Source organism: Hyperolius riggenbachi, chromosome 12 (genome assembly GCF_040937935.1).
Source record: "Hyperolius riggenbachi isolate aHypRig1 chromosome 12, aHypRig1.pri, whole genome shotgun sequence".
Lineage (NCBI taxonomy): Eukaryota > Metazoa > Chordata > Amphibia > Anura > Hyperoliidae > Hyperolius > Hyperolius riggenbachi.
The window spans coordinates 68,247,391-68,264,693 of NC_090657.1; positions in this window are offsets into that span (position 1 = coordinate 68,247,391).

The following is a 17,303-nucleotide window of genomic DNA, read 5'->3' on the forward strand; positions in this document are numbered from 1 at the left end:
TGCAGTGACTGGTATTACAAATGTGCTGCAGTCACACACACAGGTACCGTGAACAGGTATGCAGTGACTGGTATATAAAACTGCGTGCTGCCACGCAGGTGCAGTGAACATGAACAGGGATGCAGTGACTGGTATTACAAATGTGCAGCTGTCAAACACACAGGTACCGTGAACAGGTATGCAGTGACTGCTATTACAAATATGCAGCAGTCACACACACAGGTACTGTGAACAGGTATGCAGTGACTGGTGTATATAACCTTACGTGCTGCTGTCACGCAGGTGCAGTAAACAAATCAGTGATGCTCAGCAAGATTTCGGATATCCGAGTTACCCAGATAATCCGAATAGACTATCCGAGCAAACTCAGATTTCCCATCTAAAATCCGAGCGGATAGTTAGTTCAGATATCCGAGCAGAAGCCAAAATCACCTTCAATGGCAAAAATCCCTTTTGATGGGGGGGGGGGGGGGGGGGAAGGAGAGAGAGAGAGAAAGAGAGAGAGAAAGAGAGAGAGAGAGAGAGAGATTTTTTACCTTCCAAACCGTTTTGGAGGCATTTTAAAGGCCACTTCTGGTTTTCAATCCGGATATCCGAATCCGACCGGATATTGGATTCGGATATCCGATTCTACTCGGATACCCAAAAGTTCGGATTCGGATATCCGATTCGGATCCGGATATCTGGGTAAAAAAGGGGTGTCCGAGCACCACTGGTAAACATGAACAGGTATGCAGTGAATATACATATATATTCACACAGATCTCTACATCATTCTTGAAAGAGGAACAAATAAGGAAGAAATACGGACAGAGGGATTTGTCTTTTCCAAAGAGGGACTGTCCCTCCAAAAAAAGGACAGTTGGGTGCTATGCAATAAATATGTCAGTCTTCATATCCCTGCTTTAACTACCGTATTTTTCGCCGTATAAGACGCACTTTTTCTCCCCCAAAAATGGGGAGAAAAAGTCCCTGCGTCTTATACGGCAAAGGCAGGGAATCCCCAACTTAATAACGCCCGCCGTTCCGAACCGCCGACCCGCCGCCATGTTGGGGATTCCCTGCCTGCTTTCCCTATGCCTGCCCGAGTCTCCTGGCCCCCCCCGGATGAAAATGTCAATAGCAGCGGCAACTTACCTTTGGCAGGCTCCTGCGCTGATCCTATATCATCGCACTGCCCCCCGCTAGCCTCCTCTGCCTCCCCCCTCTGTATCTGGCCCCCCCCGGGTGAAGGAATAAGTATCGGCAGCTTACCTCCGCAGTGCGCCCGCGATGACTGCAGACGTCCGTCTTCAGGGCACTTCTCGCTCTAGTGGCCGGCTTTGAACTGCGCGTCATCAGTTCAAGCCGGTCACTAGAGCGAGAAGTGCTCTGAAGACGGACGTCTGCAGTCATCGCGGGCGCACTGCGGAGGTAAGCTGCCGATACTTATTCCTTCACCCGGGGGGGGGGGGGGGGGCAGATACAGAGGGGGGAGGCAGAGGAGGCTAGCGGGGGGCAGCACGATGATAAAGGATCAGCGCAGGAGCCTGCCAAAGGTAAGTTGCCGCTGCTATTGACATTTTCATCCGGGGGGGCCAGGAGACGCAGGTGGGAGGGAGGAAGGCTGGGGGGCACTGGAGGACATATGGGGGGCACTGGAGGACATATGGGGGCACTGGAGGACATATGGGGGGCACATGAGGACACATGGGGGGCACATGAGGATACACAGGAGGACACATGGGAGGCACAGAAGGACACATGGGGGCACATGAGGACACATGGGGGGCACATTAAGATACACAGGAGGACACATGGGAGGCACAGATGGACACATGGGGGCACATGAGGACACAGGACACATGGGGGCACATGAGGACACATGGGGGGCACATTAGGACACACAGGAGGACACATGGGGGGCACAGAAGGACACATGGGGGCACAGGAGGACACACAGAAGGACACATGAGGATATGGGGGGCACAGGAGCACACATGAGGACGCACAAGGTTATGTACAAGACGCTCCTGGAATATGGACGCACCAGGTTTAGTATTTTTTTTCCCCTGTTTTTTGCCCTCTAAACCTGGGTGCGTCTTATATTCCGGAGCGTCTTATACGGCGCGAAATACGGTACTTACATGCCTCTGCCACACTTTTCTAAAGAAAAGAGTAGCAAAAAAAAAAACAAAACCCAACAAATAAATAAATAGAAAAGAAAAACACAGCCTGTAGCAGCAATCAGAGCCCACCAACAAAAATCTCTGTTGGTGGGCAGAAAAGGGAGGGGTGGGAAGAGATTCACTTGTGTGCTAATTTGTATGGCTCTACAGTGAGCCATTTAAGCTGCAGAGCACTAAATTGTAAAAAATATCCTGGTCACTAGGGGGGGTTTAAGCCTATGGTCCTGAACTGGTTGATATGTGTATCATGATATCATGCAGGTATATTACTGTTACTTTTGCGAATAAGGAGTTATAATTATTGATATAGCATACATACGGCATCCTTGGTGAATGGCTCCCGCTTCGGGTCAGGTGACACGCTAGGAGCTGTGCATGGACACCAGAAAGCCACTGGGAGCTGCAGGATGCGTAGAAGACGACGCCCAGAGGCTTGTTAAGCAGTTTAACCACTTGAGGACCTAGGGCTTTCTACCCCTTAAGGGCCGGCCACTTTTTTTCCATTCAGACCACTGCAGCTTTCACGGTTTATTGCTCGCTCATACAACCTACCACCTAAATGAATTTTGGCTCCTTTTCTTGTCACTAATAAAGCTTTCTTTTGATGCTATTTGATTGCTCCTGCGATTTTTACTTTTTATTATATTCATCAAAAAAGACATGAATTTTGGCAAAAAAATGATTTTTTTAACTTTCTGTGCTGACATTTTTCAAATAAAGTAAAATTTCTGTATACATGCAGCGCAAAAAATGTGGACAAACATGTTTTTGATTAAAAAAAACCCATTCAGTGTATATTTATTGGTTTGGGTAAAAGTTATAGCGTTTACAAACTATGGTGCCAAAAGTGAATTTTCCCATTTTCAAGCATCTCTGACTTTTCTGACCCCCTGTCATGTTTCATGAGGGGCTAGAATTCCAGGATAGTATAAATACCCCCCAAATGACCCCATTTTGGAAAGAAGACATCCCAAAGTATTCACTGAGAGGCATAGTGAGTTCATAGAAGATATTATTTTTTGTCACAAGTAAGCGGAAAATGACACTTTGTGAGGAAAAAAAAAAAAAAAAAAAGTTTCCATTTCTTCTAACTTGCGACAAAAAAAAATGAAATCTGCCACGGACTCACCATGCCCCTCTCTGAATACCTTGAAGGGTCTACTTTCCAAAATGGGATCATTTGTGGGGTGTGTTTACTGTCCTGACATTTTGGGGGGTGCTAAATTGTAAGCACCCCTGTAAAGCCTAAAGGTGCTCATTGGACTTTGGACCCCTTAGCGCAGTTAGGCTGCAAAAAAGTGCCACACATGTGGTATTGCCGTACTCAGGAGAAGTAGTATAATGTGTTTTGGGGTGTATTTTTACACATACCCATGCTGGGTGGGAGAAATATCTCTGTAAATGACAATTTGTTAATTGTTTTTACACACAATTGTCCATTTACAGAGATATTTCTCCCACTCAGCATGGGTATGTGTAAAAATACACCACAAAACACATTATACTACTTCTCCTGAGTACGGCGATACCACATGTGTGGCACTTTTTTGCACCCTAACTGCGCTAAAGGGCCCAAAGTCCAATGAGTACCTTTAGGATTTCACAGGTCATTTTGAGAAATTTCGTTTCAAGACTACTCCTCACGGTTTAGGGCCCCTAAAATGCCAGGGCAGTATAGGAACCCCACAAATGACCCCATTTTAGAAAGAAGACACCCCAAGGTATTCCGTTAGTAGTATGGCGAGTTCATAGAAGATTTTATTTTTTGTCACAAGTTAGCGGAAAATGACACTTTGTGAAAAAACACAATTAAAATCAATTTCCGCTAACTTTTGACAAAAAATAAAATCTTCTATGAACTCACCATACTCCTAACGGAATACCTTGGGGTGTCTTCTTTCTAAAATGGGGTCATTTGTGGGGTTCCTATACTGCCCTGGCATTTTAGGGGCCCTAAACCGTGAGGAGTAGTCTTGAAACGAAATTTCTCAAAATGACCTTGAAATCCTAAAGGTACTCATTGGACTTTGGGCCCTTTAGCGCAGTTAGGGTGCAAAAAAGTGCCACACATGTGGTATCGCCATACTCGGGAGAAGTAGTACAATGTGTTTTGGGGTGTATTTTTACACATACCCATGCTGGGTGGGAGAAATACCTCTGTAAATGGACAATTGTGTGTAAAAAAATCAAAAGATTGTCATTTACAGAGGTATTTCTCCCACCCAGCATGGGTATGTGTAAAAATACACCCCAAAACACATTGTACTACTTCTCCCGAGTACGGCGATACCACATGTGTGGCACTTTTTTGCACCCTAACTGCACTAAGGGGCCCAAAGTCCAATGAGTACCTTTAGGATTTCACAGGTCATTTTTGTTTCAAGACTACTCCTCACGGTTTAGGGCCCCTAAAATGCCAGGGCAGTATAGGAACCCCACTAATGACCCCATTTTAGAAAGAAGATACCCCAAGGTATTCCGTTAGGAGTATGGTGAGTTCATAGAAGTTTTTATTTTTTTGTCACAAGTTAGCGGAAATTGATTTTAATAGTTTTTTTTCACAAAGTGTCATTTTCCGCTAACTTGTGACAAAAAATAAAATCTTCTATGAACTCACCATACTCCGTACGGAATACCTTTGGGTGTCTTCTTTCTAGAATGGGGTCATTTGTGGGGTTCCTATACTGCCCTGGCATTTTAGGGGCCCTAAACCGTGAGGAGTAGTCTTGAAACCAAATGTCGCAAAATGACCTGTGAAATCCTAAAGGTACTCATTGGACTTTGGGCCCCTTAGCGTACTTAGGGTGTAAAAAAGTGCCACACATGTGGTACCGCTGTACTCAGGAGAAGTAGTATAATGCGTTTTGGGGTGTATTTTTACACATACCCATGCTAAGTGGGAGAAATATCTCTGTAAATGACAATTGTTTGATTTTTTTACACACAATTGTCCATTTACATAGAAATTTCTCCCACCCAGCATGGGTATGTGTAAAAATACACCCCAAAACACATTATACTACTTTTCCTGAGTACGGCGGTACCACATGTGTGACACTTTTTTGCAGCCTAGGTGCGCTAAGGGGCCCAACGTCCTATTCACAGGTCATTTTGAAGCATTTGTTTTCTAGACTACTCCTCGCGGTTTAGGGCCCCTAAAATGCCAGGGCAGTATAGGAACCCCACAAGTGACCCCATTTTAGAAAGAAGACACCCCAAGGTATTCTGTTAGGTGTATGGCGAGTTCATAGAAGATTTTATTTTTTGTCACAAGTTAGTGAAAAATGACACTTTGTGGAAAAAAAACCAATAAAAATTAATTTCCGCTAACTTTTGACAAAAAATTAAATCTTCTATGAACTCGTCATACACCTAACATAATACCTTGGGGTGTCTTTTTTTTCTAAAATGGGGTCACTTGTGGGGTTCCTATACCGCCCTGGCATTTTACAGGCCCAAAACCGTGAGTAGTCTGGAAACCAAATGTCTCAAAATGACTGTTCAGGGGTATAAGCATCTGCAAATTTTGATGACAGGTGGTCTATGAGGGGGCGAATTTTGTGGAACCGGTCATAAGCAGGGTGGCCTTTTAGATGACAGGTTGTATTGGGCCTGATCTGATGGATAGGAGTGCTAGGGGGGTGACAGGAGGTGATTGATGGGTGTCTCAGGGGGTGGTTAGAGGGGAAAATAGATGCAATCCATGCACTGGGGAGGTGATCGGAAGGGGGTCTGAGGGTTTGGCCGAGTGATCAGGAGCCCACACGGGGCAAATTGGGGCCTGATCTGATGGGTAGGTGTGCTAGGGGGTGACAGGAGGTGATTGATGGGTGTCTCAAGGTGTGATTAGAGGGGGGAATGGATGCAAGCAATGCACTGGCGAGGTGATCAGGGCTGGGGTCTGAGGGCATTCTGAGGGTGTGGGCGGGTGATTGAGTGCCCTAGGGGCAGATAGGGGTCTGATCTGATAGGTAGCAGTGACAGGGGGTGATTGATGGGTAATTAGTGGGTGTTTAGGGTAGAGAATAGATGGAAACACTGCGCTTGGGTGGTGATCTGATGTCGGATCTGCGGGCGATCTATTGGTGTGGGTGGGTGATCAGTTTGCCCGCAAGGGGCAGGTTAGGGGCTGATTGATGGGTGGCAGTGACAGCGGGTGATTGATGGGTGGCAGTGACAGGGGGTGATTGATGGGTGGCAGTGACAGGGGGTGATTGATGGGTGATTGATAGGTGATTGACAGGTAATCAGTGGGTTATTACAGGGGAGAACAGATGTAAATATTGCACTGGCGAATTGATAAGGGGGGGTCTGAGGGCAATCTGAGCGTGTAGGCGGTCGATTGGGTGCCCGCAAGGGGCAGATTAGGGTCTGATCTGATAGGTAACAGTGACAGGTGGTGATAGGGAGTGATTGATGGGTGATTGATGGGTAATTAGTGGGTGTTTAGAGGAGAGAATAGATGGAAACACTGCGCTTGGGTGGTGATCTGATGTCGGATCTGCGGGCGATCTATTGGTGTGGGTGGGTGATCAGATTGCCCGCAAGGGGCAGGTTAGGGGCTGATTGTTGGGTGGCAGTGACAGGGGGTGATTGATGGGTGATAGGTGATTGGCAGGTGATTGACAGGTGATCAGTGGGTTATTACAGGGAAGGACAGATGTAATTAATGCACTGGCGAATTGATAAGGGGGGGGGGGGGGGGGGTCTGAGGGCAATCTGAGCGTGTGGGCGGGTGATTGGGTGCCCGCAAGGGGCAGATTAGGGTCTGATCTGATAGGTAACAGTGACAGGTGGTGATAGGGGGTGATTGATGGGTAATTAGTGGGTGTTTAGAGAAGATAACAGATGTAAACGATACATTTGGGAGGTAATCTGACGGCGGGTTTGCGGGCGATCTAATGGTGTGGGTGGGTGATCAGATTGCCCGCAAGGGGCAGGTTAGGGGCTGATTGATGGGTGGCAGTGACAGGGGGTGACAGGGGGTGATTGATGGGTGATAGGTGATTGGCAGGTGATTGACAGGTGATCAGTGGGTTATTACAGGGAAGAACAGATGTAATTAATGCACTGGTGAATTGATAAGGGGGGGTCAGAGGGCAATCTGAGCGTGTGGGCGGGTGATTGGGTGCCCGCAAGGGGCAGATTAGGGTCTGATCTGATAGGTAACAGTGACAGGTGGTGATAGGGGGTGATTGATGGGTAATTAGTGGGTGTTTAGAGAAGATAAAAGATGTAAACGATACATTTGGGAGGTAATCTGACGGCGGGTTTGCGGGCGATCTAATGGTGTGGGTGGGTGATCAGATTGCCCGCAAGGGGCAGGTTAGGGGCTGATTGATGGGTGGCAGTGACAGGGGGTGATTGATGGGTGATAGGTGATTGGCAGGTGATTGACAGGTGATCAGTGGGTTATTACAGGGAAGAACAGATGTAATTAATGCACTGGTGAATTGATAAGGGGGGGTCAGAGGGCAATCTGAGCGTGTGGGCGGGTGATTGGGTGCCCGCAAGGGGCAGATTAGGGTCTGATCTGATAGGTAAAAGTGACAAGTGGTGATAGGGGGTGATTGATGGGTGATTGATGGGTAATTAGTGGGTGTTTAGAGGAGAGAATAGATGTAAACAATGGATTTGGGAGGTGATCTGATGTCGGATCTGTGGGCGATCTATTGGTGTGGGGGGGGTGATCAGATTGCCCGCAAGGGGCAGGTTAGGGGCTGATTGATGGGTGGCAGTGACAGGGGGTGATTGATGGGTGATTGATGGGTGATTGACGGGTGATTGACAGGTGATTGACAGGTGATTGACAGGTGATCAGGGGGATAGATGCATACAGTAAACAGGGGGGGGTGGTCTGGGGGGGGGTCTGGGGAGAATCTGAGGGGTGGGGGGTGATCAGGAGGGGGCAGGGAGCAGGGGGGGGGATAAAAAAAAAATAGCGTTGACAGATAGTGACAGGGAGTGATTGATGGGTGATTAGGGGGGTGATTGGGTGCAAACAGGGGTCTGGGGGGTGGGCAGGGGGGGGGTCTGATGGGTGCTGTGGGCGATCTGGGGCAGGGGGGGGAGAAATCAGTGTGCTTGGGTGCAGACTAGGGTGGCTGCAGCCTGCCCTGGTGGTCCCTCGGACACTGGGACCACCAGGGCAGGAGGCAGCCTGTATAATACACTTTGTAAACATTACAAAGTGTATTATACACTTTGTATGCGGCGATCGCGGGGTTAACATCCCGCCGGCGCTTCCGTATAGCCGGCGGGATGTTGCGGCGAGCGAGCGGTGACAGGCGCCGGCGGAGGATCGCGTCACGGATGACGCGATCGCTCCGCCCATGCCCTTAAATGGACCGCCGCCTCTGTGGGTGAGGCCGTCCTGCAGGGCTCCACTTCCCCGCCGCCCCTGTGTAGTGGGCGGTCGGGAAGTGGTTAAGCCCTGCAAACACTCAAAAGTTCTGTCCCCGCTAACCCCCTCAAGCATGCTGGTTAGTTGAGACTTCCGGATAACGAGGACTTTGCTGTAAATAGTCCCTCTATGATATTGCTATGCTTTTTATACTTCTATAGGTGGAAACCAACATACTCTGGACTTTACCCTATATATAGGTGACCAGTCACAGGGTAATTTCCAATCCTAGCCTATTCCAGATTTATTTTATTAAAATAAAGTAACATTTTGGTCATGCTGCTACTTGAATGCCCTTTCATTTTCCATTGTGGGGTGGAGGCGACCTTAGTGAAAGTAGGCTTAGGAGCAAATCCGCGAGCCTTCATTGTGCAAAACTTTTGTTACTCAGCCAAATTCTACAGCATATTTCTTGTTTTGTATTGCAGTCCAAAAATACAGAAAGCCATTACTTTACAAAAGTCTCACTGCGAGACAGAAATATGAAAACGCTTTTGTTAAATAGGCTTTAAAGCTAGGCTCTCCAAAAACACCAGTAAGGCTGTAGAAAAAAATATTCTCCCACTGTGATAAAATTAAAGGGGCGCTATGAGTAAGCGCGAACATTTGGCATTTTAAGAAAACTTTTTTTAAGTGTTTTAACCACATAATTCTATCTGGAAGAGGCCTCCAGATAGGAGCCGCGCATTGGCAAACGCAGGGGGGGGGGGGGGATTACAGCTGCCAAGAATCCCCCCTCAGACCCGGGCCGGTGCAGTGTCTGGGGACAGGCACAAGCTGAGATACCAGAATATGTGCAGACATCCTGCAGCTCACAGCACTCAAGCTCCCGTTCTTTCCCTGCTACAGTTGACTTTGGGTGGAGCAGCAGAGTGTGTACAAGGCATGGAGAAGCTCTGGGGAACTTAACTGAGCACAGACTCAGGTATGAGCACAGCCCTGCTGTATGAATGCTTCATTTCCACCTGTTGGCTGTCCTCATTATCTGCATCCAAACTGCTCCTGATCTATCCCGTTGTCGATCTGGAGCAGAAGATTGGACTTTTATGAAATAATTGTCAGATCCTGTCAGTCGAATGGTAAATTGCGTTATGTGTACCCAGCATGATGTCCTACCATATTATTGTACTGTATTGTGCGTAGCTGAGGGAGACCTTTCAGGAATCCCCCCCTTGAAAATCCTGGGTTTGCCCCTGCCGCGCTAGTCTATCTTTACACATATTTATGTCCAGTGTTGTTGCGGCTGGTGCGAGCGCATGCGCGTGTTCCCGTCACTTGTTTGCAGCGGGACTTACAGGGGATCGATTGGTGAAGGAGAACATGTGTTCTCCAAGCCAACCGGAGCACCTGAGAATGAAACAACATGCTCCAAATCACGAAGGCATATTGATTTGTAAAAGTACAAAAGTAGTTTCCCAAAAAATATTGAGCACCTCCTGGTAACTTACAGGACGGGGCATAGCGCTAGTGGCCAAAAAGTAAAATTAAAGTTATAAATAAAAAAGAACTAAAGTACAAATGCAGGAGGAGCCATAAAAATCAACAGTAGTTCTTTTTGGGTAACTCCTGCATTTGTACTTAGTTTACCCAAATTAACCTACATTGGTAAAGTACACACCCCACAACCTTGCTGTGGTGTGGACATTTTTTGGAGCAGCGACCAAAACATCCTTTCTAAAGGCCGAGTGGTACCTCCCCACGTGTCCATACGAGTGGTTGCCTCTTGGAGCAACTCACACTTGTGAGTATATCCTTACCTGCCAACTTTTTGAGTTAAGAAAGAAGGACACTTTAAAAAATGCCCCTGCCACGCCTCTAGCCATGCCCAGCCACAGCCATGGCAGAGGAGATTCCTGAGCTGACACAGCTGAGAGATCAAATTACAGTGGTGATTAGTCACAGATGAGGGGGAATTAGACAGGCTAAACTTTCTAAATACATACAGGGTGCATTTCTCTCTTTTTTTTTTCCTTCTGTTCTGTGCAAGAGTTCAGCTCCACTTTAACCAACCCTCACCTAATCCACACCGACCTCAACTGATCATCATCATCATCACTAAGTCATATACCAAAAAATCAGAATTCAGTACATATTACGAGTTTTGCATTAAACTCATAAAGCAAAATTGTAACCCATTTTGAATTTATTTTTACACCAATCATAATTATTCTTAATTATGGTCACTGAGAAAATATAGTCACAGCACACCTCAATAACCGTATGTGCCGCTGTTTAAGATACACTTTTTCTCCCCCCAAAATGTGTGTGTGTGCGCCCCCCCCCCCCCCCCCCAGTGTGGTCCGCTCCCTGTCCGCTTTCTCCCGTGTGTCCGCTCTTCCCTGTAATCTCTCTTGCGCCTCCCCCACTGCAGGGGCAAACGCAGGATTTTTAAGGGGGGGATTCCTGAAAGGTCCAGAAGCACGTATGTCCTCGAGTGCTTCCGAATACAGGTGGCTCCATACTGCCCATGCACAAAAGTGCGCTGGCGTATTACGGAGCTGCCTATCTTTGGAAGTACTCAAGGGCACGAGTGTTTCTGAGGGCTTCTGGTAGCAGCAAATTTGAACGGGGTACAGCGCTGGCACAACTCCCCGAGAGAGGAACGGGAGATAGACTTAGTTTGGACAATTCAGTGGAATATGCCACGTAGTGTCACATAGAGCAAGCGATAGCCATATGATACAGGGATATATGCATCTGCGGAAGATGGCGGCGCTATATAAATACTAAATAATAATATTTTGCCTCACCAGAATTGCACTTTTATTTAGCTTTCCTGTATGACAAGAAGACACAGCCAGCACTAGGGGAAGAGGGAAACAAAGGTGAATGAAGGAGGCTGGTGCGCACCAAGAGTGCTTCTGAATGCTTTTCAAATCAACAGTGATTTGAAAAGCGCTTGGCTAATGTTACCCTATGACAGTGTTTTCACAGCAGCGTTGTGACTTTTTCAAAATCGCACGTATACTGCATGTAGCATGTTTTTGAGTGTTTCATTCAAAAATCGCTCTGAAAATCGCTTCACAAAATCACACTCACAAATTGCTAGCGATTGCTATTGTCATTTTGGAGTTGCACTAGCCCAGAGAGAGGAGTGGAGAAATTGAGAATAGCCTGAGATGGAGCAGAGAACGTATCTGTATTGCAGTCCCACATCAGACAGGTTACTTGCCTGTAATCGGACTCCTGTCCCTGCCAGTCTCTCACACAAGTCAGAAAGAAGCCCTCCTGGAGTCTAGAAAAACTTTTCAACTTGTTTAACACCTTATCCACACATGCAGTCATTATAACAATGGGGAGAGACCAGACAGATGTTTGCCCAACCCTGAGTCCAGGCAAGCTCTGCATCATGCTGTGCATATTTACCAGCTTGCCTGTCCTCTAATTGCATCATGTCTGACACTTCTGTGCTGTGGAGAGTCCAGGACTCCAGAATCAACATTCTCTCACTGCAGGCTGCATCTTCTTGTGGGGGAAGCTCAGCTGCCTCTCTCATTCTATTAGCTGGAGGGAGGCACCAGAAGTAAAAAGGGAGGGAGAATGAGGCTGTTTATATTATGCGGGCTTCCCTGGCGAAATACACAGCTCAGTGCAGGGGGGGGGGGTGTTCCCGACACCCGGAATAGCCCCCTCAGTTCGCCAGAGCACTGATGATTTCTGCTGATGATGCTACTCGGGGCAGAAGCCGTCACTAGGGGAAGGTGCGAGAAGAGAGGTCTGCAATGCCCGCGGGAGCTGCTGGATTAGGTAAGACATGCCGCTACACTATTAATTACACCAGGAGGCGGGGGTTGGGGACACAAGGGGGGGGCAGACACACACGAGTGGAGCCAAGGACACACACTGGGGGGGGGGGGGGGCACATTGGGAACAGAAGGGGAACAGAAGGGGAAACACTGGGAAATGAAGGGGAACAGAAGGGAGCACACTGGGGACAGAAGCGGACACTGAAGGACACATGGAAAAACAGGAGGACACATACGGGACACAGGAGGACATCAATTGGGGAGAACATCTACAAGACACTGCTGGAACATGGACACACCAGGTTTAGTATATATTTTTTTTCTCTGTTTTTTGCCCTCTAAACCTAGGTGTGTCTTATATTCCAGAGCATCTTACACGGCGGAAAATATGGTACATTGTGATAGTGCAAACTGATTACACAAAATGTGAAATTCTTTTGGAATTTCGTTTGGAATTTTGGAACTTTGTTGGATTCAGAATTTGGCAATTCCAACCATTCCTTATTGGATGTCAGCCTTGACCTACTGAAAACCGTAGAATCTCTTTTATGTGACTTAAAACCTCTTTTTCTTTTCTCTTCCCACAGTTGCTCCGCAATTTATTCCCGATCCCGTAACTCTTCCTCCTTCATCTCCCAGCCTCACAGATAAGTAAGATGACTTTCTCATACTTCTAAAACCTTGACGGCACCTTTCTAGACATCCCAGAATCCTCTGCTGTGCCCCGCTCGATAGCAGCTGAAGGAAGATAGCGGTAAATATGTCATAAAGGGTTTGATTGTGTATTCCTGCTCTGTCATTAATGCGATTTATTCTGTAGCCAGGCAGAGCCAGTTAGGTTTTATTTAACTATAAACAACCTGGATCAGATAATGAAGTATCTCGCTGTCCGCTCGGCCATTAATAAGGAGGGATTGTAATAGGATCGCCCGTACCTCTGGGGGAAGTGAATTCGCACTGTATTAAACTGATGACTAGCGGTGCACTGACTCAGTCCTGACAGCCGAGGATCTCCAGGGCTTATGCGTAACCCGCACAGGATTAGTTAAATAAACAAATGCGGAATTAAAAATTGATTTTCGCGGCTGCCCTGCCACAGTAAAATGATTTAAGGCCACGCGGTTTAGGAAGCGGAGGAAAGAGTAGAGGCAAAAATATCATCCGCTTGAACATCCTGCAGAGGAAATTTATCCATTATTAAAAGCTAATTCAGAACATTATCCATGTTGTCTTATCTTCAGCAAGAATATCTTCGGGCCATTTGTCTGTATTTTACCGACAGGCAGTTTTGCACAATGGAGATAAAAACGTTTTAGAAGTGTTTGTACAGCATTTACAACTAAATATATACAATTAATGTTCCTGATCAATGAACGTAAACTTGAGACCCAATTTTGAAAGATTTGATACTTACCTATGGCTTCCTCTAGCCCCATAAGCTCGCCTGAGTCCCACGCTGTCCTCCCGCAGAAGACTGACGCGACTGAGCAAGATTACCGGGACCGATAGCCGGAGAACGGAGGCAGTCGGGAGGCGGGTGAGGGACTCAGCGGTGCTTATGGGGCTGAAGGAAGCCCCAGGTAAGTATCAAATATTTCTGTATTTGTGTCTCAGGTACACTTTCAGTAATTTTCTGCTCTTCCAAAAAAGAGAGAGGGTTTTGGGATGGGAAAGAGTCAGATATTGACATAATCAGGGGCATAGCTAGAAATCATGGGGTACCGGGGCAAAATCGGTTGGGCAATGCGGTAAAAAAAATATGGCACAGGTTGAGAGGGGGCACTGTAGTCATGGAAAAGGGATGCCTAAAGAGAATAGATCGCTGGTGGAGCCTAGAAATGTACTACCTATACTGCACCTCATGGGGCTTGCTACAGGTCTCCATGAGGCCCACCACAGACCCCCTTATCGGTGTTGGCCACTCATACGGGCCCCCCTTGGCTATGGGCCCCAGGGCAGCTGCTACAGCTGCTATGGTGATCCGTACGCCAACTTGTAATTTGCATACCCAGAGTGGGGGGCTAAAATCCTCTTTGCAAACTGACCACAAGCACTCATAGTGTAAACCAGCACTTAAAGTCCTCACAGCAGGACACCTTTTACCTGCCCTCCCATCTCGGAATCAGAATCATTTTTACTCACCAAGCACGACTGGGTCATGCCCGGAATTTCGGTTGGTACATACAGAACTTAAAGCATGAGATAGGAAATACAACTGAATAATACATATATATATATACATACACACAATGTACACAGTACACTGCAGTGAAAATACTATTGTGAATATAGAGCAGTGAAAGAAAAAAAACCTAAGGGGGGAGGGGGTGGAGAGGGTTCAGGAGGTTGACAGCCGAGGGGAATAAACTGTTCCTATGCCTTGAGGTCTTGGTGGAGATGGCTCGAAACCTTTGGCCTGATAGAGCCGACTGTAGAACAGAACAGGATGCCGAGCAGAGTACCTGTGCAGGTATGTGTATCTTTAGAAGAGCGCCCACTACAGGTGCACTATCATTCTACAGCTTCATAAGAAGGTCCCATAGTTTAAACTTTGTAATGAGAGTTGACTCTTTTTCTCCCCACTTTCCTGCACTGTTATTATTATTTGTAGTAATGATAGTACTATGCGTTATTTCCTCCTGTCTCCTTTAATAGGCTTGGAAATAGGTTTGGTGTGTAATAGCTCAGTGGTAATACCCTGCGATGGGAAGTGTCAGTGTGATTCATGGCGCACTTGTTGGCCAACATCTTTCATCTGAGTCTGGCATCTCTGCAAGATTCTCACTTTTCCTATTTCCCGAGCCCTGATTTATACTTGCTCTTACCGTCGCCCTAAATCGCTACGCACAAAGGAAGTGGGCAACAGTCGTGTTGCCTTTGTTTTAGGGTGAGCGATGAGGAGACGTCTTTTTTTTTTCCTTGCCCTTGTCTATGTTTTCTTATTATTTCAAAATGTTTCTGTTATTTATATCTGAAAAATCCTGATGTGCTTTTTAATAATATACAGTATATGAGTCATATTGGTTTATAAATGTTACTATTCATTGTCTGTTCTTGTCTCATTTTTTGCTTTTTATTAAAATTGTTTCTAACAAATTCATATTTGGGTTATTAGTATTATTATTTACTCTTTAGAGCTGTTTAAACTTGTTATAATATCTGGACACTAGTGATGAACTCGAATTTCACATAGTAGTAATTTTGCAGTGAAATTTGGAATGAGGAGGCAAAATCATAAAGGCTATTGTAAGATTCATTTTGCATGTAATTGTAGTTATGAGCTGTAGTGATGAGCAGAAATTATGCCTATACGTACCGTATATACTCGAATATAAGTCGACCTCGTGTATAAGTCGGCTCCAATATTCAACCCTCTTGAGCTGGAATTTTTTATTGACTCTAGTATAAGTCAACCCAGTTAATGGCTGCACTTTGGAAACAGGAAGAATTAACAGTTGTATTTGGAGCCCAGGTGGGGTTAATGATTGCACTGCATCCAGTATTGCAGCCATTAACCCATCCTGTCACTTAAGTGCAGCCAATAACTCCTCCAAGCCCCCAAGTGCGGCAATTATTCATGCCCCTTCCTGCAGCCCAGTATTTTCCCCATGCCCTTTGCTTGTTAATTGTTGAGGCCAGGACTTTCAGACCTGTGTTTTCTTGGCATTTCTTTTATCAAGAAAGTGTCCCTTACCACTGAGTAAATTGCTGCAAATGGAAATGTTACTAATAGTACACGTATTACTCAATGTGCTCAGTGCTCATGACTCATGTATAAGTCAACCCCTATACTTTTATTTAGTGAGGTAGACCTAAATTTCTAGACTTATACTCGAGTATATACAGTAATTACGCATCAAAATTCGCAATTACACATCATAATCGTAATGTGAAATTTCAAAGAAAATCATAATTCATTTTGCATGTAATAGTAATATTTCATAATTTTCACGTCATTTTGTGTAATACAAGCCCCAATACAAGCTATTGACGCTAAAATTGCTGCATATGTTAAGAAGAATACTGGGCACAAATCAAAAAAAAAATTTCTTCAAAAAGGTTTAAAAATGCAAAGAAAAATGTGTTGTGGGTTTTTTTTTTTTTAAAAAAACATTTTTTCTTTGCATTTTTAAAATCGATTTTCCCAAAATCCACAAGGTCTTTTTGGAAAAAAATATTAACTTGTACCCACTATTATCCTTAACATATGCAGCAATGTTTGTGTCAATAGCATGTACAGGGGCTTTGCTATTCACTGCTGAAGTCGGCACAAAATAATTACGTGAAATTTTGACTATACAAAGTCAATTGACTTTACAAACCGTAATTACATGTAGGCGTAATCGCGAAAATGCACACAAAATTCTGCGTAATCGTAATGAGCTGATTACGATCATCACTAATTGAGCTGTAGTTTTCCAATGAGGTATACTGTATTTTTTGGACTATAAGACTCACTTTTTCTCCCCCAAAAGTGGGTGGGAAAAGTCACTGCGTCTTATAGTCCAAATGCAGGGAGTTCCTGACTTGTGAACGCCTGCCAATACGAAACCTCCAACCCGCCACAATGTTGTGGACTCCCTGTACTGTGCCCATGCAGTGGAGGACACAGGGGGACAAACAGAGGGAACAGCGGGACACAAAGGGGCACAGAGGAGGACACAGGGAGGAGACACAAGAGGTACCAGAGGTACAAGGGGGCATGAGGTACAAAAGGGGCATAATCTACAAGATTCCCATTCACCATGGATGCACCAGGTTTAGAGTATATGTTTTTTCCCCTGGTTTTGACCTCTAAACCTAGGTGTGTCAGGAGCGTCTTATAGTCCGAAAAATACGGTAATTTCACAAAAATAGAACTTTCTCGTACCCAGACTAGACCCAGACCAGAATTCAATGCATTTATGCAAAATTGTGTTTTCTCCTATTATTATTATTATTAAGTAATAGCATTTATATAGCGCTGACATCTTCCACAGCACTTTG